Below are 22,778 nucleotides of genomic sequence, written 5' to 3'. Positions count from 1 at the left end.
CCTCTCTCCTTTCCCATGACTCCTTGGGGACGAGCTCATTACCATCGGTGCTTTTACTCTAGCGGGGAAGCTCCAGCCACGTGGACACAGTACTTTTTACGTTTTTATCCAATGGTGATTCTCTGTTAGTAATGAAGTATTCGCTAACTCACGAGGAGAACGGGGCAAGTGCCACAACTCGATTTCCCAGAAACTCCGGCCGGTGGAAGAGCGGCCGAACTAATCATATCTCCTCTTATCCGAGGATACTCTAACGTTTCTGAGACAGCAACGTGAATGTTTTAGATGTACTTTGTGTGGTGTCACCGCCAGACACCACACTTGCTAGGTGGTATCCTTTAAATCGGCCGCGGTCCGTTAGTATACGTCGGACCCGCGTGTCGCCACTATCAGTGTTGGCAGACCGAGCGCCGCCACACGGCAGGTCTAGAGAGACTTCCTAACACTCGCGCCAGTTGTACAGACGACTTTGCTAGCGATGGTTCACTGCCTACTTACGTTCTCATTTGCAGAGACGATAGTTTAGCATAGCCTTCAGCTACGTCATTTGCTACGACCTAGCAAGGCGCCATTATCAGTTACTGTTGAGATTGTGAATCATGTACCGTCAAGACCGACGTTCATCATTAATGGATTAAAGTTAAGTATTCCACCAGCTACATCCGTTTTTCTAAATTCTAATTTCCTTGTCCTGTTCCAGACCTTACGCCAGCCTGCGTGAGCTAAAACGCGTGCATTTCGGCCTCCTCTAGTAACACGGTGTTGGCTCTCCTGCCAAGCACAACACTTTCTTGTTGCTGTTTTGGTCTTCAGTTCTGAGACTGGTATGATGCAGCTCTCCATGCTACTCTATCCTGTGCAAGCTTCTTCATCTCCCAGTACTTACTGCAACATACGCCTACATCCTTCTGAATCAGCTTAGCGTATTCATCTATTGGTCTCCCTCTACGATTTTTACCCTCCACGCTGCCCTCCAATGATAATTTTGTGATCCCTTGATGCCTCAGAACATGTCCTACCAACCGGTCCCTTCTTCGTGTCAAGTTGTGCCACAAAATTCTCTTCTCCCCAATTCTATTCAATACCTCCTCATTAGTTATGTGATCTACCCATCTAATCTTCAGCATTCACATTTCGAAATGTTCTATTCTCTTCTTGTCTAAACTATTTATCGTCCATGTTTCACTTATCTATACTCGATGTTAACAAATTTCTATTGTTCAAACACGCTTGCCTTGCCATTGCCCGTCTACATTTTATATCCTCTCTACTTCGACCATCATCAGTTATTTTGCTCCCCAAATAGCAAAACTCCTTTACTTCTTTAAGTGTCTCATTTCCTAATCTAATTCCCTCAGCATCACCCGACTTAATTCGACTACATTCCATTATCCTCGTTTTGCTTTTGTTGATGTTCATCTTATATCCTCCTTTCAAGACACTGTCCATTCCGTTCAACTGCTCTTCCAACTCCTTTGGTGTCTCTGACAGAATTACAATGTCATCGGCGAACCTCAAAGTTTTTATTTCTTCTCCGTGGATTTTAATAGCTACTCCGGATTTTTCTTTTGTTTCCTTCACTGCTTGCTCAATATACAGATGGAATAACATCGGGAAGAAGCTACAGCCCTGTTTCACTCCCTTCCCAAGCAACTTTACATGTCTTTAAGCGCGCCACTGTGACACTGCACCCTGTGTTCAAAATCCGATTGTTGTTTTATTTTATTTTTCATTTATCTACCCAAATCCGTGGAAGTTTAGTGCAGGAGTGTCCCTCAACAAGTTAGGGGATACAAGGGCGTTATACGAAGAACGTTCAATAAGGAATGCAACCCATTTTTTCTCGACCAATTTAGGTTCAAAGATGCAGAATTTGTTGTCGGACATCGTGGGATATTCCCGCTTAAACCTGTGTACTTTCATCAAGTTCCGACCGTAGCGGCATTATTCGAGCCTTCAAAATGGCGCTTGTAACGGAGGTGCGTTCCAAGCAGAGGGTTGTGATTGAGTTTCTATTGGCGGAAAACCATCGTTTCGGCGACCTAGCATTAAACAAGTAAAAGAATTTAAATATTTAGGTGAATGGATTGCAGAAAATTGTAATGAAAAGAAATTTGTCAGATCAAGAGTCCAGAAAATGGAAGGCGTTTCTCTTAACAAAAGCCGTTTACAACAAAAAGAGTATCTCGTGAAACTGCAAAACACGACACTACACAACAGTAATTAAACCCGAAGCTCTCTACGCGTCTGAGACACTAAGTCTTCAACACAGAACACTAAGAGGGGAAGTAGAAGTGAAAGAACGTAAAATAATTAGGAAAATCCTAGGACCAAGAACTATAGATGGTGTGCATTATCCTAAACCCAATGCAGAAACAATCAAAATATCTCCCAACTAACATACAAAATGCTCATGAGAAGAATCCAATTCATGGGGCATTTAGAAAGATTGGACTCAAACAGGTTAATGCACAAAATCGGTAAATTTTTAAAAAACAAAACTACAAGACCGAACTTGTACAAACAGACAGAAGAGGCCTGAGAGAATTAGGGTCTCCAAATCTACATGGCAGAAATGAAATTAGAAAAATCACAAACACACTACTTAAACTAACTTAAAATAACTTATGCTAAGAACAACACTCACACCCATGTCCGAGGGAGGACTCCAGTCTCCGGCGGGAGTGGCCGCGCAGTCCGTGACATGACGCCCTAAACGGCGCGGCGTACGTTTGATAACCAGGAAATTAGGCGTTCAGCACATTAAATGGAAATTGCGTTATTCCACGATACTGATTTTACAGCATGGGTACTCATCTTGCTGTCTTACCGATAATATAAAAATTTAATTGACGTAGTCCATGTAGCCCATACGTCACAAAAACAAGTCCGATTCCAACCTTCTTCCCAACTAATTGTAACGTGGGAAAGATTTCTACATGGTCGATTTACTTCTTAAATCCATACTTAATAACGCGAGACAATGTCTCTTGTGAATCTGTATTAAAGGCGATCTGCACCGAAATATTTCTTGGTCAGCTGGAACTATAAAATTACTGCTACCAGTCACTATCATTAATTTCCATTATGCGTTTTTGAGGTTTAATCTTCCACCATTAGGTGGATTTACGTGAATCAGTTATACATGTATGTGTTATCTGCACGAGTTTGGGGTAACATGTGACTCTGTCTCCAGTGATCACAGGTTTCTTTTGCTGTCGAGTTTATATCACTCACACTAAAGATAGCAAAGATGACATCTAGAAACTAATACATGCAAATAATTTGTTCATTCGTAGTAAGAACTTTTGCATGCTATGAAATGAGGGGCAGTGTGAAAAATTGTTTGTTGTATCTCGAGTATAGCTTCAAAACGCGAGTGTCGAATTGACTGTTTACTGCGAATGCTGGTATCCAAAACAATGTTGCTAACAAGGGAACCTCCCCATAGCACCCCACTCAGATTTAGTTATAAGTTGGCACAGGGATAGGCCTTGAAAAATTGAACACGAATCAATAGAGAAAATAGGAAGTAGTTGTATGGAACTATGAAAAAAATAAGCAAAATATACATACTGAGTAGTCCATGCGCAAGGTAAGCAACATCAAGGTGTGTGTCGGCTTACGAGCGCCGTGGTCCCGTGGTTAGCGTGAGCAGCTGTGAATCGAGAGGTCCTTGGTTCAAATCTTCTCTCGAGTGAAAAGTTTAATTTTTTATTATCAGACAATTATCAAAGTTCACGCACTCACACATAATCAACTTCGCTCTCCAAAATTCCAGGACATGTTCAGATTTGCTTCGACATATGCAGGATTGGACGGTCTACACACGGAAACATTTTAAAACGTAAAAAACATATGTTTTGACAGAGCATAGGGAAAACGGTGCGACTGTGAAACTGTTGCAGTCATTTGTTGCGGTTTATGTTACAAACTCTTATGTTTTCATCACTTTTTTGGGGGTGATTATCACATCCACAAGAAAACCTAAATCGGGCAAGGTAGAAGAATCTTTTTACCCATTCGCCAAGTGTGCAAGTTAGGTGGGCCGACAACATATTCCTGTAATGTGACGCACATGCCGTCACCAGTGTCGTATAGAGTATTTCAGACGTGTTTTCCTGTGGAGGAATCGGTTGACCTATGAATTTGCGATCAAATGTTTTCGGTTCCTATTGGAGAGGCACGTCCTTTCGTCTACTAATCGCACGGTTTTGCGGTGCGGTCGCAAAACACAGACACTAAACTTATTACAGTGAACAGAGACGTCAATTAATGAACGGTCAGATCGTAACTTTGCGAAAATAAAGTAAGTAAAATTTTTACTCGAGGGAGGACTCAAACCAAGGACCTCTCGCTCCGCAGTCGGTCACTCTAACCACGGGACCACGGCGGTCTTCAGCTTACATACTCCTTGTTGTTGCATATTTTACACTTGGACTACTCAGTTTGTATATTTTGCTTATTTTTTCATAGTTCCACACAACTTCTTCCTGTTTTCTCGATTGATCTGTGTTCAGTTTTTCAAGGCCTATCCACTGTGTCAATTTATAACTAAATCTGAGGGGGGTGCTATGGGGAGGTTCCCTTGTAAGAACACACTACAGAAAACTGTAACCTGAGTCAATACCAAACAAGTTTAACGTGTGTAAAATACGAGTTACTGTGTGCAAAAATAGTGAATGTTACACTGTAAGTGTCACATCAGAGAACATGCTGTGCCAGTAATCTTCGGAACGGTTCATTTCACTGTTGTTTAATATCTAATAAATACGTCAGCTCACCAGTATAGACCCTGCGCCTGCGTTAATGACGTTGCAAAGTAAATCAGTCTGGCGATGACAAGTCGAAACAATGTTTCCAACAAATAACGGACTCGTACCATATTCGTAAACTTAACCACGTCAACGAACACGATCTTACTCTAAAAATAAAAAAATAAAAAATAAATAAACAGTGAGACCATACATCGTTTTTATGAAAGGCTAGCAAAGCAAGTGCGTGTCATTTCAGTCAATAAGACTGATCGCAGAGAGGAATGAACAATGTGTAAGCGAACAACCTAATCAGCAGATACAAAAGAAAGCAAAAGGCCGTTTACCTATTCCAATTCAGATTTTTTTCTAATTGAAATATATATTGATTGTAATATGTAATGACTTGTGCCTTTGTGGTGAACGTACATAACACAGCTTCACAGTTGACAAGGTCAATGAAAGCGAAAGCCAGGAAAGAAGCGCCTCGAGCCGTTCGACATGTGGCTTCACATGGGAAACTGAAAATTATGTGGTCTGATACGGCAAGAATTATAGAGTGTCTCCACAGATTCGGCAATGAAAGTAATATGTTGAAAATAGCCACAAGAAAAAGGACTGGCTGATAGTACCAGTAACAGGAGATCAAGGTATAACGTCCATGAGCATAGAGGGCAAAAGATGTAAGGGAAGGCAAAAACAGAAGTATGTACAACAAATAACTGAATGCGTTGGGAGTAAGTGCTAAATTCAGAAGAAGATATTTCTACAGGTGAGGAAACGCTGACGCCCGATATCAAACCTGCCAGTTTGGCGTTTAATAATTTGCTGAATTCCTTGATATGAACCATTCTTGCCCTGACTTCCTGCGAGATGGTTTTAACTCAGACGTGTAGGATACAGACACACCTAAACTAAGATTCAAAAAATGACTCTGAGCACTATGGGACTTAATATCTGAGGTCATCAGTCCATTAGAACTTAGAACTACTTAAACCTAACTAACCTAAGGACATCACACACATCCATGCTCGAGGCAGGACTCGAAACTACGACCGTAGCAGTCGCACGGTTCCGGACTGAAGCGCCTAGAACCGCTCGGCCACCGCGGCCGGCAACTAAGATTGAAGTGGTTCATACGTCAGTGCGGCGTTCTTTGAAATCAATTCAGTGTAACCTGTGACGCAGCAAATTACTGTCTGCTTGTAATAAAATTCGTTGCATATGTAGCATTAACTACAAGAAATGAAGCTGCGACATCCAATATCGTACGTAATATCGGCCACTGCGTCGCTTTTAAGGTTATAACAGATTCACTCACTTCCCCACTAAACTTTTATTAGAAAATGAATAGACGTGGTATTTCATTACGACAGGACACCATATCATTAAGGCATAGCAATGTGTACTCATTAGGGAAATGTGGACGGGAAGGATATAGAGGGGAATGAGATGGATAAAGAGAAAGAGAGAGTGGGAGAGAGAGAGAGAGAGAGTGAGAGAGAGAAGGTGAGAAATAGTGTGTGTGTGTGTGAGAGAGAGATAGAGAGAGAGAGAGAGAGAGAGAGAGAGAGAGAGAGAGGAATTAGGTGAGGAAAGACTTGTTTCAAAGAAAGAAAGAAATTGAGATCAAATGATGTAAATAAAGATTTAATATTCCTACGAGCTTTTGCAATACTGATGTTACATACAGCGCGAAACATTCTGCATTTTGGTGCACTAAGGCCTTTCCATTAAGTGACGCTCAAGTTATGCTTCTGTGAATCCTTTCTAAGTTTTTTACGAATAAGACATCTAGGTCGTTTGTGGTTAATGGATTATGGAATACTACAAATTATCCGCCATTTCAGACGATAAATGTCTAATCGGATATCGGAAAGCTAATCGGATATCGAAAACACAGCCATAGTTTGCCCACTTTATAATACTGAATTCACAAAATAAGAATTGCATTATTCTAAAAATTTCGAGAAATAAATGGAGATAAAGATTCGACATAAACAAGTTTTCCCAAAGAAAAATAGAAATCTTTGGATTTATGAAGGTAACGGGTATAAAATACACGTAGTAAAACATTGTCTGATGCTTGTACAGAAACCAGACTGCAGCTTCAAGAGTTGCAGTACACGAAGAGACGCATTAGCAGCGAAAAGACGGTGACAGGGATATAGCCTGTTCCACCCATTATTCTGAACGCTTAGCTAGCAGGAAAGGGAACAGGAGAAAAGTTTGGAAAAAGGAATTAAAGTTCAGGGAGAAGAAATTAAAGAAGAAATTAACATTGGGAGATTTGCCTGTGACATGGTGAATCTGTCGGAGAAAGCTAAGAACTTGGAAGAGCAGTTGAATGGATAGAGCATAGAAAACAAGTTAACGCTGAAAATTAATAAAAGTTAAACAAGGGTAACGGAATGTTGTCGAATTAATTCAGAGGATGCTGAAGGAACTGAATTAAGAAAAAAGTAGACAATTTTTTATAATTGGGCAGCTTAATGACCTGTGATGGCTTAAGTGGAGAAATGCATTCCGTGTGAACCACGGCAAGACCAGAGGAGAACAAATCTTCTAATACGTGCCGGCCGAAGTGGCCGTGCGGTTAAAGGCGCTGCAGTCTGGAACCGCAAGACCACTACGGTTGCAGGTTCGAATGCTGCCTCGGGCATGGATGTTTGTGATGTCCTTAGGTTAGTTAGGTTTAACTAGTTCTAAGTTCTAGGGGACTAATGACCTCAGCAGTTGTGTCCCATAGTGCTCAGAGCCATTTGAACCATTTTTTTTCTAATACGTGATACTACAGAAGAACGCAAGTAAATAGAGGGATAGATTGGATAGCTAATGATGAGGCAATAAGATGAATTTTGGAAAAAATAAATTTATGGTACAACTATCAGACCTCAGTTTAGACTGAACATCGCAGAACAAAACAATAAGCAGAAAGTGATCGTCGTACGACAGGGCTGTTTAGTTCATCTCGAGGTAAGCGATTGCCGGCCGGAGTGGCCGAGCGGTTAAAGGCGCTACAGTCTGGAACCGCACGACCGCTACGGTCGCAGGTTCGAATCCTGCCTCGGGCATGGATGTGTGTGATGTCCTTAGGTTAGTTAGGTTTAAGTAGTTCTAAGTTCTAGGGGACTTATGACCACAGCAGTTGAGTCCCATAGTGCTCAGAGCCATTTGGTAAGCCACACTTTTCTTCTTGCTTGTATCAAATTGAACATTAGAACTTTAGTACAAATTTGTTTGAAACATGAAATAAATCTGATATTTTCCTGTGCAGATATATATTAGGAGGGTCACTGTGAAAGTCCAGAACGCATTTATTTGTCGGTTACGCAATGTGTTCTCGCCCCCGCCACTGTATCCTAGAGCTACATAGTAATTGCGGCCAGTATGACGCTGCAAGCTTGCGGGAACGGCGAAATAAGTGACAAAGATGTTATTTCAAGTAGTCAACAGAGATGACATTATAGGTACTCTGTGGAAGACCTATAATTTCATCTCTGTTGCTTGTAAGAACATCAGTGTCACTGTTTTGTTTATGTAAAATGTTTTCGATGTTCAAAAATGTACAACAATTTGTGTGTGATGTTGTGTGTGAGAGTCTGCACAAATGGACCATAAGTAAACTGTAAGTACAAATACTTCTAAATTTCGCCACTACCTTCACAAAAAGATCGACAACCAACTAAAAATGGCTTGTTCTCTTATATACTGCAGTAAAGTCAAAGAAATGAAGCAGAGTCTCACACATCGACTACATCACATAGAAATGACGTAACAAACACAAAAAATGCACTTGAAAATGGGAATCATTTCCCGAAACGCGTCGTGCGAAAAATAAAATAAAGAAAATCGTGAGCTGTAGCAGATGAGTTATTTATAAACAAACCTATTATTAAATTTTTGAACACTTCAGGAAAGGTTAGGAGGCATAAACATGTTTGATGCGCAGTCCTGAAACATAATTAAACAAGAAAATTCGATACGTCTATCACTGCTCAAATCGAGACAGGAGGCGGAAACACGAATCGCCTAGCGTGTGTTATAAGCGGTGCGATGGGGCCAGCAGTGTGCAGCGGCGTTGCAGGGAGGAGCAGCAAAGTGCAGGTGCGGCGGCTGGAGGGAGGACGGCCATCAGCGGGGGTAATGGGCCGGCAAGAGTCACAGTCCGGCGCAAGCCACAACAACAAGCTCCCACCTGCCACCTGCTCTGATTGGCTCCACATCGATGGCTCGCCTTCCACGTGGCAGGAAAAAGTTTCTTGGTTCAGGTGTCTGCTCATGGACAAAGAACCACGGCACAGATATTAGGAAGATGGAATAACGTACCATCGACGAGGAGATCACTTGGGACCGCTGACAAGGAGACCACGGCAAGTTCCATAATCCGATTTCCCAGGAACTTCGTTCGGTGGAAGAGGGGTCAAAATAGGAGAACACGTGTCTTGGTTTATCCGTAGAAACTCGACCGTTCCTGAGAAAACGGCGGTCTAAGCTTTCGAGGCAATTTACATGTCTTTTAGCGAGGAAACGCGACGTCACACACACCAGTGACGCGACAGTGCCCCGACCGTACCGTGACCGGCCTATGACTGCACAGGACGTGATGCCACCGTGACGCTTATTCACGGTGGTTCAACATATATACTCCGCTAGCCACCAAGCGGTGTGTGGCGGAGGGCACAATTCGCGCCAGTCATATTTCCCCCCTGTGTTCTACTCGCGGACCGCACGAGGGAAAAACGACTGTCTGAATACCTACCCCAGTACGAGCTCTAATTTCCCTTACTTTGAATGGTGATCACTGCGCGATTTGAAAGTTGGTGGTAATACTATATGCTATACATCCTCTGCGTCTATCTGGAAGTGTGTCCCACTTCAAACTTTCTACGAGATTTGTAACGCTCTCGCGATGGCTAAATGTACCAGTCACGAATGTTGCCGCTCTTCTTTAGACCTTCTCAATCTCTTGAATCAGACCCAACTGGCCGGCCGCTGGTGGCCGAGCGGTTCTGGCGTTACAGTCTGGAACCGCGCGACCGCTACGGTCGCAGTTTCGAATCCAGTCTCGGGCATGGATGTGTGTGTTGTCCTTAGGTTAGTTAGGTTTAAGTAGTTCTAAGTTCTAGGGGACTTATGACCTCAGCAGTTGAGTCCCATAGTGCTCAGAGCCATTTGAACCATTTTTTAGACCCAACTGGTAAGGGTCCCATACAGACGAACAATATTCTAAGACTGGACAAAACTAACGTATTGTAAGCAATTTCTTTTGTTGAAGGACTCCATCGCTTCAGGATTCTACCATTAAACCGCAATCTAGAGTTCGCCTTTCCCGTTACTTGTGTAATCTGATCATTCCAAAAAAAAAAAAAAATTGTTGAAATGGTTCTGAGCACTATGGGACTTAACATCTGTGGTCATCATCCCCTAGAACTTAGAACTACTTAAACCTAACTAACCTAAGTACATCACACACACATCCACATCCGAGGCAGGATTCTAACCGGCGACTGTAGCGGTCACGCGGTTCCAGACTGAAGCGCCTTGACCCGCACAGCCACACCGGCCGGCTGATCAATCCATCTGAGATCATTTCGAATAGTCGCACCCACATAATTGGCGAATGTTACTGCTTACAAAGACTGGGCGTTTATTTTGTACTCGAACATTAATGGGGATTTCTCTCCTTGTTATACGCAGTATGTCACACTCACTAATATTGTGAGATAACTGCCAGTCATTACACCACGCATTTATGTTTTGCAAATCCTCATTGATTTGCTCACAACTTTCGTGTGATGGTTCAAATGGCTCTGAGCACTATGGGACTTAACTTCTGAGGTCATCAGTCCCCTAGAACTTAGAACTACTTAAACCTAACTAACCTAAGGACATCACACACATCCATGCCCGAGGCAGGATTGGAACCTGCGACCGTAGCGGTCGCGCGGCTCCAGACTGTAGTGCCTAGAACCGCTCGGGCACTACGGCCGGCCTTTCGTGTGATATTTCTTTCCTGTAGACTACAGCATCATCGGCAAACAGTCTAACGCCGCTGTCAGTACCATCAACCAGATCGTTTACGTAAATCGTAAAAAGCAGAGGACCTATTACGCTGCCCTGGAGCACACCTGAAGTTACGCTTGCTTCTGTTGAAGTCACCCCATTCAGGACGACAAACTGCTCACTATCTGTTGGAAAACTTTCTGTCCAAACGCATATGTCATCGGATAGACCGTAAGCGCCCACTTTTTGGTGCAAGTCAACGCCTTTCGAAAGTCGAGAAACATGGCATCAACCTGGAAGCCGGAATCTAGAGTCTGTAGTATATCGTGCACAAAGAGGACCAGCTGTATCTCGCATGACCGCTGTTTCCTAAAACCGTGCTGCTTTCTGCAGATGAGCTTCTCAGAGTCTAGAAAGGTCATTGTGTCTGGACACAAAATATGTTCCATAATTCTACAACAAGTCGATGTCGGTGAAATTGGCCGGAAATTATGTGCATCCGATTTTCTCAACTTTTTATAGATTGCTATGACCTGAGCCTTTTTCCAGTCCCGTGGAACTCTCCGCTCTTCCAATGCTCTCTGAGAGATAATGGATAACAATGGTGCTATAGTTATAGCACAGTCAACATGTAATCTTACGGGGATACCGTCTGATCCAGATGCCTTCCTGACATCTAAGGATCTTAACGGTTTTACAGTCCCAAATACACTAAACACTATGTCAGTCATGCTTGCGTTTGTTCGATAACTGAAAGGGAGAACGGTGATGCAGTTCTCTATAGTAAACCAGTTTTTGAAAGATAGGTTTGTAATTTCGGCCTTCTGTTTATCATCATCCGTTACATTACCCGTACTGTTATCAAGAGAAGATATTGAGTTATTTGTAGCGTTCATATATTTTACGTACGACAAAAATGTTTTGGGTGAATCTGCAGATAAAATATTGCTTTCAGATTTGCTAAAAGAATCTCTCATTAACCATTTGACATCTGCTTTCATTTCGCATAATTTCCTGCTTGTCAGCGGGGCAGTGACTACGTTTAAAACGACTGTGCAAAATTCTCTGCTTTCTCAGCAACTTCCTAATACGTTTTTTGGACCAAGGTGCTTTCCCTCCCCTATAGTTTTGCTAGGCACCTATTTATCCATCACGTGGTGGACAATACCTCGAAATTCCGACCAAAGATGCTCAATATCTTTGTGTCCCGCGATGAATGCTTGGAGCTGACTATGAAGATATTCATTAATGACACTTTGATTTGATTTCCCAAACAAGATAACTCTACTCTACTTCTTTGGTCTTTTTTTTTTTTTTTTTTTTTTGCAACTTCCACTGACATAGAATCCACAACGACACTATTGTCGCTAAAACCTTCTTCTATATTAACTTCCTCAAAAAGATCAAGTCTGTTATCGCCAAGATATATGTTCCCATCTCGAGTTGGTTTTCTAACCAATTGCTCAAGGTAGTATGTTCAGAACGCTCCTAGAATAACTTCACACGAGTCTTTGCTTCTGCCCCCTGTGATAAACGTGTGATTTTCCCAGTCAATGGATGCTAGATTAAAGTCTCCACGTAATGGATAGTTTGGATATTTACTTTCTATGTGCTCAAGACTTTCCCTGAAACGTTCTGCGACGTTTGTTGCGGATGCTGGTGGCCTATAAAAACATCCTGATACAATGCCCAATCCTTCCCTGGTTGACAGCTTTATCCAGATTCTTTCACAGTCCGAGCCATTATCGATCTCAGCTGCGTTTAAACAGCTTTTTACTGCAATGAACACATCACCTCCCATATCATCTGACCTATGCTTCCTAAACATTGTACAATCCGAGTTCAAAATTTCACTGCTATTTATGTCTGATTTCAACCAGCTTTCGACAAGTAACTACCATGAGATTTAGCATAGTCAAATCCTTTGGAATGACCTGTTTAGGCGAACTAACTATTTTCACAGTTGGCACATCCGCATCAGTGTCATGAACGGGTAACTTTGCAGGCCAACGGTTTGTTTCCTGTGAGGAGGAACGTAATCTAAAAAACCCCATGTGCACGCCAGAAGTGCTGTTAGTGTTTCTTCTGGCGCGCGGCTGGACACTGAGGCCTGATGCAGATGGCGGTGAATTTGGATGAAGAAGAGGAAAATCAATTGAGAAACGGAAGTGGGTCCATCAGGCGTGGAAAAATAGAGCAATAGAAGGGGAATTTGCGACTCCGTACAGTGAACTGATGCTCGATGGCGCAAAGTTTTATGAATATTTCAGAAAGTCTGGAATCTCATTAAACTTACTATTGTACAGTCTCTGTATGTCCATCTTTTCATAGATCGTAACGGGAGTCGGTTGTTCAATACAGAATGTCAAATTAAACATCTTTCCGCCGTCCAGTTTCCAAGCTTATTTTATTTTGCTACCAGTCTCGAGAACCGAGGTGGAATCTTCCAACACGTCAGTCAGGGGCCGGAAGATGGCGTAGTAAGTCGCCGAAACTGGTAGCCAAATACAATGGGAAAGATGTTTTATTTGACATCCTGCTATTGAACAAGTTGCAAGTTCGTCTGAAAAAACTAAACATTACACCACGAGACCGACTCGCCGTTTGCTAGAGCTTTGTTAGCGTATATTATAATTAACACACAGTTTGACAGTTTGTTGGTAGTTAAATTAGTGGGCTCAACATTCACAGTTATTGGCTTGTGTCGTAAAGTCTTGAGTGTTTTCTTCTGTTCCGCGCGATTCTGATTTTTTAACACTAAGGGCACCTGCGAAAACTTCGTCTGTTATATCCATACTCTCTACCATTTTTCATATAGCCTATTTGGCCACTGGAGATGTGTTAAACAAGATTTCATTTAGTTATCACATGTGACATGTTTTCACAAGATCGTACGAGAAACCTGCAAGATAATTACAGACAAAATGATAGAGGAACTGATGCTTACTCTAACAGAAGAGATGTGCAAGCACGTCGCTAAGAATTTTTATGAAATGTGTAATTTTCCCAACTGTATAGGAGCTTCGGATGGGAAACACATTTCTATTCAGAACACCGGACCTCTATTATTTTATAATACAAAGATATTCTCCATAACTTTGTTGGCTCTTGCAGACGCTCAATGTAAGTTACTATATGGCAATCGATGTCGACGTATACGGAAAAGAAAGTGTTATAGCTGAAGCCAAATCTCTCAAACAACAACATTTTACCTAGAGGTTGTATTCATTGGTGTAAATTGAGACACACCCACGCCTGCACTTAGTAGTTGTTTTTATTTCTGCTCCTGTTTTATTCAGAGTGTGTTCTCAGCTGTGTGTGCCGTATTTGGTATTAAGTGAGGAAATATCGTCAGCAAGAAATACGTCGAACATGGTACGGTGCAGGCGGGAGCACTGTTTGCACCGTCGTGGTCACGTCACAGGCGAGTGTGAACACTGCCCTTTAAATTACTAAAACAATATTTCGATTTTCAAATCACTTAAACTGCAAAATAAACACAAATAATGTTTAATATATTGCATTTGTTAATACTTACATAAAAGGAATGAAGAGGAAAGACAAACAACAATTTGGGATTTGCACATAGCTTTCGAGAAAGCGACAGTAAGCTGTACGCGAGAACTTCGTATATAAAATTAGATGCTTTCATTATCTTATAGTTGACGACTTACACTTGCTGCGACCATATTTATCGCAAAAACAGTTTGTGAAAGTAAATGCTCGTTTCTTATACTAGTGGTCGCGATTTATTATAGCACTTACTGCTGGACGAAAATTGTGAAGAAGAAGACATTCTACAATACCAATAGTTACATAATGGGCTGGCCGGAGTGGCCGAGCTGTTCTAGGCGCTACAGTCTGGAACCGCGCGACCGCTACGGTCTCAGGTTCGAATCCTGCCTCGGGCATGGATGTGTGTGATGTCCTTAGGTTAGTTAGGTTTAAGTAGTTCTAAGTTCTACGGGACTGATGACCAGAGAAGTTAAGTCCCATAGCGCTCAGAGCCATTTGAACCATTTAGTTACATAATGGCAAAGCTGAACACCTATCATATTTAGAATAAAGTTTCACAAAAGTTTCTCTACGACACTTATCAATCGTCATTTATTAAATGAATACGATTCATATAACGTGATACGCTGCAGTGAACATAAAGGTCTGAGCCTAATTCAGAATATTTCTTTAAATTAAATTTTGATCCGCCTACTGGCTTCATTTAAAGTAATGCCTATGCGTTACTTTCCGCTTGAAAACGGGAATGAAAATTTCAGCACTGATGCATACCCTGAAACTCACGTAGAGTGTTCAATACCAGCTCTTTGTGTTGAACGTGAAGTTGGTTTATTAGTTTACAGCCCCAGAAATGATAAACTAGGGAGTAAGATAAAACTGCTGCAAGGTAATACACTCCTGGAAATTGAAATAAGAACACCGTGAATTCATTGTCCCATGAAGGGGAAACTTTATTGACACATTCCTGGGGTCAGATACCTCACATGATCACACTGACAGAACCACAGGCATATAGACACAGGCAACAGAGCATGCACAATGTCGGCACTAGTACAGTGTATATCCACCTTTCGCAGCAATGCAGGCTGCTATTCTCCCATGGAGACGATCGTAGAGATGCTGGATGTAGTCCTGTGGAACGGCTTGCCATGCCATTTCCACCTGGCGCCTCAGTTGGACCAGCGTTCGTGCTGGACGTGCAGACCGCGTGAGACGACGCTTCATCCAGTCCCAAACATGCTCAATGGGGGACAGATCCGGAGATCTTGCTGGCCAGGGTAGTTTACACCTTCTAGAGCACGTTGGGTGGCACGGGATACATGCGCACATGCATTGTCCTGTTGGAACTGCAAGTTCCCTTGCCGGTCTAGGAATGGTAGAACGATGGGTTCGATGACGGTTTGGATGTACCGTGCACTATTCAGTGTCCCCTCGACGATCACCAGTGGTGTACGGCCAGTGTAGGAGATCGCTCCCCACACCATGATGCCGGGTGTTGGCCCTGTGTGCCTCGGTCGTATGCAGTCCTGATTGTGGCGCTCACCTGCACGGCGCCAAACACGCATACGACCATCATTGGCACCAAGGCAGAAGCGACTCTCATCGCTGAAGCCGACACGTCTCCATTCGTCCCTCCATTCACGCCTGTCGCGACACCTCTGGAGGCGGGCTGCACGATGTTGGGGCGTGAGCGGAATACGGCCTAACGGTGTGCGGGACCGTAGCCCAGCTTCATGGAGACGGTTGCGAATGGTCCTCGCCGATACCCCAGGAGCAACAGTGTCCCTAATTTGCTGGGAAGTGGCGGTGCGGTCCCCTACGGCACTGCGTAGGATCCTACGGTCTCGGCGTGCATCCGTGCGTCGCTGCGGTCCGGTCCCAGGTCGACGGGCACGTGCACCTTCCGCCGACCACTGGCGACAACATCGATGTACTGTGGAGACCTCACGCCCCACGTGTTGAGCAATTCGGCGGTACGTCCACCCGGCCTCCCGCATGCCCACTATACGCCCTCGCTCAAAGTCCGTCAACTGCACATACGGTTCACGTCCACGCTGTCGCGGCATGCTACCAGTGTTAAAGACTGCGATGGAGCTCCGTATGCCACGGCAAACTGGCTGACACTGACGGCGGCGGTGCACAAATGCTGCGCAGCTAGCGCCATTCGACGGCCAACACCGCGGTTCCTGGTGTGTCCGCTGTGCCGTGCGTGTGATCATTGCTTGTACAGCCCTCTCGCAGTGTCCGGAGCAAGTATGGTGGGTCTGACACACCGGTGTCAATGTGTTCTTTTTTCCATTTCCAGGAGTGTATTTACAACAACAGAGTAGCTTCATTGTCATATGGAGGTAAAAGCAGTGGCAGTTCACAACTATAAACGGTAATTAAATTAAAACGTTATTTGATGAGTTTTTAACTAAAGATTTGTCACACTTTCTTTCATTAGTGTTTCGTTTCGTAAAAGTTTTCATTTAATCGGTTGGATTAGTTCTGTTTCGTAAGAATGTCCATTCCGTTTCGCATTTACGCGGTTTCAATATGGCGTCGAGCGAAACGTCAGGCTTCAAACAAAGGAGCGGCCCTCAGCTTTGCTTTCTGTACACACTCTATACAGTATACTGTGACAGGGAGGTAGGCCGCCGAGACAGCGCATCGAGCGAACGCGTGCGTGGCCACGCAAGCTGCATAGCGAGCGGGGCGCACCGCGTCTTGCTTTGTTCTTAAGACTAAAGTCAATTTATGTGTGAAATACCTTCTTCTCTGTATTATTATCTGAGTGGAAACAAGCGAAGTACAGTCAAGCCTGTCGCACGGCGCACTCACGACTTGTGGACGACCGAGCGAGTAGGCGAAGTGGTCAGCGCACTGGACTCGCATTCGGCAGGACGACGGTTCAGACCTGCGTCCGGCCTTCCTGATTTGGGTTTACCGTGATCTCTCTAAATCGCTTCAGGCAAATGCCGGGATGCTTTCTGTTGTTGCGTAACAAGCTAGCTACGCCACACTGAGAAGGAAGCCGAAAGGCACGCGCTAAGCTACAGCAGGATGGCTTGAAGTCTGGAACAGGATACGTATTGAATACTATAAAGAAAATACGTAGCTTTGGAATATACTTAACTTTTAATCAATCCCTGTGATACATCTCTCTTGACTATACAAATGAGACTCGTAAGATACATGCACTGTGACAATTGGCGCTTTGCTAAGTCGTAGCCATTAACTTAGCTGAAGGCTATTCTAACTGTCTCTCGGCAAATGAGAGCAAAGGCTTCGTCAGTATAGTCGCTAGCAACGTCGTCGTACAACTGGGGCGAGTTCTCGTACGTCTCTCGAGACCTGCCGTGTGGTGGCGCTCGGTCTGCGATCACACAGTGGCTACACGCGGGTCCGACATGTACTAATGGACCGCGGCCGATTTAAGCTACCACCTAGCAAGTGTGGTGTCTGGCAGTGACACCACACTTTCTTTGAAAGGGAACGTCCTACTTCCTTCCCCATCCTTGCCTAATCCGATGGGACCGACTAGCTCGCTGCTTGGTCCCCTCCCCAACTCAATCGCTCAACCAACTTGTGGACGAACGCTGGAACCAGATGCCTGCAAGTGAATAGCTGCGCAAAAAAATCGCAGCTCACGTTCGGACTGATGAGGAATTGGAAAGAAAATCGGTCGGGCCCCTTCAGAGGAACCATGTCACCAGTTTTGCTGAAGGACCTTTGCTGGAACCACGGGAAACCTAAATATAGACTACTGGGCGTAAATCTGAAGGGCCGTCCTCACTGACTGCGCCACATCGCGCGATAGTGTTATATTACTACTTTCCAAGATTTGTAAGGTTTTCTTTAATAATACACTGATACCTGATGTGTAGAACGTAATATTAACTAGCCTCTTGTGCCTAGGTATGATGAGGAGTCATGGAAAGGGAGTAGCATGGCTGGCTTATGTCGCTGCAAAGATCGCCCAGTGCAGTAAATGCCCGAACCCGCTGAGCAGCCATTGGGCAGTAGAGTACTGAAAACGAATCACATTGTCCGTTCGATATATGAATTATAGACAGCACTGAGTTAATCATGTCTCGGAAGGATTGTGTGTAAGACGGTCGTGTCACCTTCATGAGGAGACGAGGCGATTTTTTAAGTGTTGTAATTACGTGGATTTTTATTACTTCATTTCTTTTTTATGTGATTCTTACTCTGAGGTTCCTGATGCTGAGATTTTGCCTTTTACCGGTTGCCTTAACCGAGGCCACAACGTCTTCCAATATGAAGATTTCTCATTAGAAGCGTTCAAGCCGCTGTATTACTGAATTTAAAATCTATCGGAATATTGTGGGACTGGAAAAAATGTGCCAACCGTGGAGGACGGTAATTCAGGCAAGCTCAACGATCTGTAATGACTTTTGTGCTAGGAACTGTTGGAAACTGAGCCGCCCGGTGTGGCGGAGCGGTTCTAGGCGCTACAAACCGCGCGACCGTTACGGTCGCAGTTTAGAATCTTGCCTCGGCATGGATGTGTGTGATGTCCTTACGTTAGTTAGGTTTAAGTAGTTCTAAGTTATAGGGGAGTAATGACCTCAGATGTTAAGTCCCATAGTGCTCAGAGCCACTTTTTTTTTTTTGTTTTTTTTTTTTTTTTTTTTTGTTGGAAACTGATGCCTCCTACCTCTAGTACCTTGTTTCGCAATGCACAGCCAATTTCAAGCCCCATCATCTTACTTACAGGGACTATGTATATGCCTATTCCGTCTTTACGAAGTTTATATCCATTGGGTCTTTGGTAGACCTATTTCTCTAGTTCTTTTCGGGTTGTACTTCAGAACTTCCATGTCTAATTCCATTTACAGACTGTTTCCAGCTCTCTCTGCATTCTGTTATTTCCGCATTAAAAGCGTGCACATTCAAGACAATTCTTCTGGTGCAGCCATCTTCTCTCCTTTAGTATCTGATAGCAACTGTATTTTCTGTTATTTTTCTTTTTATTTGTTCAACTTTCTCTTTCATACCTGTAGTTTTATAAAATTTTAATTTCTTTTGCTTCTTACGTTTTGCGTAAGCCTTCTGTTTATTCTTATACAATTTCTCCAAATTTGTGCGATTTTCTTCTGTATCATTATCACAATCATAAATCACGTCGCAGACCAGATATTTAAAATGTGACAGTTGTCCGATTAGTTTTTGGAAATATTTTGTGTAGTCGGTGTAGGATAGTTTTCACGTTTGTCAAGAAACGCATCGTGTAATACGCAGTTGTAATCATTCTGTTTTCGACTATCGATTTCGGTCAAGTTCTGAGAATTTTCGGATCATAAAAGAAGGATTCGACTGTGTTTTCCACAACTACATTAAGGAATGTTTTCACAGCAAGGGAGTTTCTTACAACACACGTTGCCGTTAAATAAAACACTTCAAGAATAGTTATAGCTATTTTGCGATACAGTACACAACTGAACACGCTTTTTATAACCCGAAAACGGTCTCAGTTTGAGCTAAGTCGATAATCAAAACAAAAATAAATAGTAAGTACACCGAAGTATTATTTGATACATTTTCTTACTTTATTGTTAATTTTTTGGACCGTATTGGATGTTTACCTTGGAAGGCCATAGCTGTCCTCTTAAGTAATAAGGTATTAAGATTTTATTGTGTGCATGTTCGTCGTAACCGATGTACTGCTAACTGGAGGTTATATTCACTTTCTTCTAATATTACTTTATCATCTGCAATTTGTAATACACTTAGAGATTAGTGTGTTCATCTTTATTTAACTTGTTTCAAAGTTGAAGGAATCAGTTTATATTAAACGCAACTTTATAATACAATTGCCTGCTTTGTTCCACATGACTTACAATTTGTAGTTGCAGCCGTATATTTCGATACGCCAGATGAGAATTACTATCCCCTTTCCTGTTCAACCTCATACATGGGCAAAAGACATTCTATAATTGCAGAAAATGTATCTATTAACATTATCCTCAGCACATATTTTTACAAGAGCTGGAGTTGAGTGCCTGGGGGAACGCGTTAAGATGCTCAGCACTTCCCTCTTTAAATTCACGGATGGAACAACTATCTGAATGTATAATGAGGATTCTAAAGAGTCGTCCAGGGTGCCCTGTACCGTGTGTAACGGGGTTTATGTGTAGGAGCAAAAGTGATCAGTAACAACGTCACTCTTCGCTGACGCCGTCAATTACACTGTCCAAGTTAACCCACAGCCAGCAGAACTATGTGTCTCGAAGTTTTAAACGCTACTCCCTGTTCAGTAGCAGGGAGGTAGGTCCGAGACACAGCAACGAGCGAACGTGCACGGCGGATAGGAAAGCTCCGTTTCCACATAATACTCCATCATAGTGCTTGGGGCCAGAGACTCTGGAGGGTCGTATTTGAATTAATTCAAATGAGGAGCAAGATGATGCAATCGACCACTAATTTTAAATATCGCTTGAGAAAAACGTTTAACCTTTCGTAAAAAAGACATTTCGGAGCGTTGAAAAATAGTTGTAACTAGAATATTCTTAGACGTCAGAAAGAAGGAAGACGTGGAAAAAATAGTATTGTATTCATTTCAATACTACATATCTGATAAAAATAGACCAAAGGCGAGTCGAGTAATATTACGAAATTCATGTAAATTTATTATATTCGTTCATTCAATGCAGAGAATGATGTCATTACCTGCAGCTGAAGAAACAACCCTATTGGTGGGTATACTACGGGAGGTGATAGTCGGTGTACAATGTGCTAAGATAATTAACACGTTAAAAAAAGAAACTGGGTGACGACAGTGAACAATAGCGGCGATGTTCATTACGGAATGTTGTTAATCGTTGACAGTGAATAGGTGCATCTAAGATACGAATAGAAAGTAAATTCCTGTTATGCAATTTGTGACTCAAACTGGAGAAGACGACACCAAAGTACTGTGCTGGATGTGGATTATTCAATAGTAACTCACAACTGCTCACCTGTATGAGGCCATGAACATCATAAATGACGTAATAATTTCAATAGATTCCAGATGAAACAACACTAAAATTAGGATAAAATTAATTTTTTACAACTAAGCCTACCTGTCTGTCCTCGTAGTTCGCTACAGGCCATAGTTTTCGAGCTATTCAAGAAAACGTAGAAAAACGCTCTTCAGATGGACTCAAACTCCCACACTCAGTCCCCACCGATCAGAATTTCTAGTATGTTGTTAATGATACTTTCTACTACCACTGTACAAATACACACTTCAAAAAAAGTTTAGCATCACCTCCTTTCCGAGAGTTCCGGAACTGGTACAGAAAAATGGAACAGAGATTAACATAAACGTCATTTCTGCCCTTTTTATTGGTCATGAAACCCACTCATAGCATGTTGTACCACCATACAGAAAAACATTCAGAGGTGGTGGTACAGACTACTGTACACACCGGTAGCTCTAATACTCAGTAGCACGTACTCTTGCATTGATACATGCCTGTATTCGTTGTGGCGTACTATCCTCAGGTTCATCAAGGCACTGTTGGTCTAGATTGTCCCACTCCTCAATGGTGATTCGGCGTAGATCCCTCAGAGGGGTTGGTGGGTCCGTCGTCCATAAACAGCCCATTTCATTCTATCCCAGGCATGTTCGTTAGGGTTCATGTCTGGAGAACATGCTGGCCACTCTAGTCGAGTGATGTCGTTATCGCCGGCCTTGGTGGCCGAGCGGTTCTAGGCACTTCAGTCAGGAACAGCGCTGCTGCTACGGTCGCAGGTTCCAATCCTGCCTCGGGCATGGATGTGTGTGATGTCCTTCGGTTAGTTAGGTTTAATAAGTTCTACGTCTAGGGGACTGATTGCCTCAGATGTTAGGTCCCATAGTGCATAGAGACATTTTTGACGTAGTTATCTTGAACAAAGTCATTCGCAAGACGTGCGCGATGGGGGCGCGAATTGTCGTCCATGAAGACGATATGCTGCCGATATGGTTGCACTATAGGTAGGAGGATGGCATTCACGTATCGTACAGCCGTTACGGCGCCTTCCATGACCACCCCCTGTGTACGTCGGCCCCACATAATGCTACCCTAAAACAGCAGTTAACCTCCACCTTGCTGAACTCGAAGGACAGTGTGTAGGCTCTGAGCACTATGGGACTTAACTTCTGTGGGCATCAGTCCCCTAGAACTTAGAACTACTTAAACCTAACTAACCTAAGGACATCACACACATCCATGCCCGTGGCAGGATTCGAACCTGCGACCGTAGTGGTCGCGCGGTTCCAGACAGGAGCGCCTAGAACCTCTCGGCTACAGCGGCCAGCTGAATTTGCTCATCATGCAGCCTATTGCGCATAGCTTGCGTCGTATAACGACGTCCTGTGACTGCACGAAAAGCATTATGAAACATGGTGGCGTCGCTGTCAGGGTTCCTCCGAGCCATAATCCGTAGTTTGCGGTCATCCACTGCAATAGTAGCACTTGGACGGCCTGAGTGAGGCATGTCATCGGCAGTTCCTGTCTCTCACTATCT

At 43.2% G+C, this 22,778-nt stretch overlaps 1 protein-coding gene across 1 annotated transcript in view; it reads right to left on the bottom strand.

The window, feature by feature from the left end:
• LOC126259594 (discoidin domain-containing receptor tyrosine kinase B-like) overlaps positions 1 to 22,778 on the bottom strand; it is a 416,947-nt gene that overhangs the window by 263,374 nt on the left and 130,795 nt on the right. The window lies entirely within an intron of this gene.

This window comes from Schistocerca nitens, chromosome 5 (assembly GCF_023898315.1).
Source record: "Schistocerca nitens isolate TAMUIC-IGC-003100 chromosome 5, iqSchNite1.1, whole genome shotgun sequence".
Classification (NCBI taxonomy): Eukaryota; Metazoa; Arthropoda; class Insecta; order Orthoptera; family Acrididae; genus Schistocerca; species Schistocerca nitens.
Note: the sequence above shows the minus strand (reverse complement) of the source record. Positions and strands in the feature narration are given on the sequence as shown.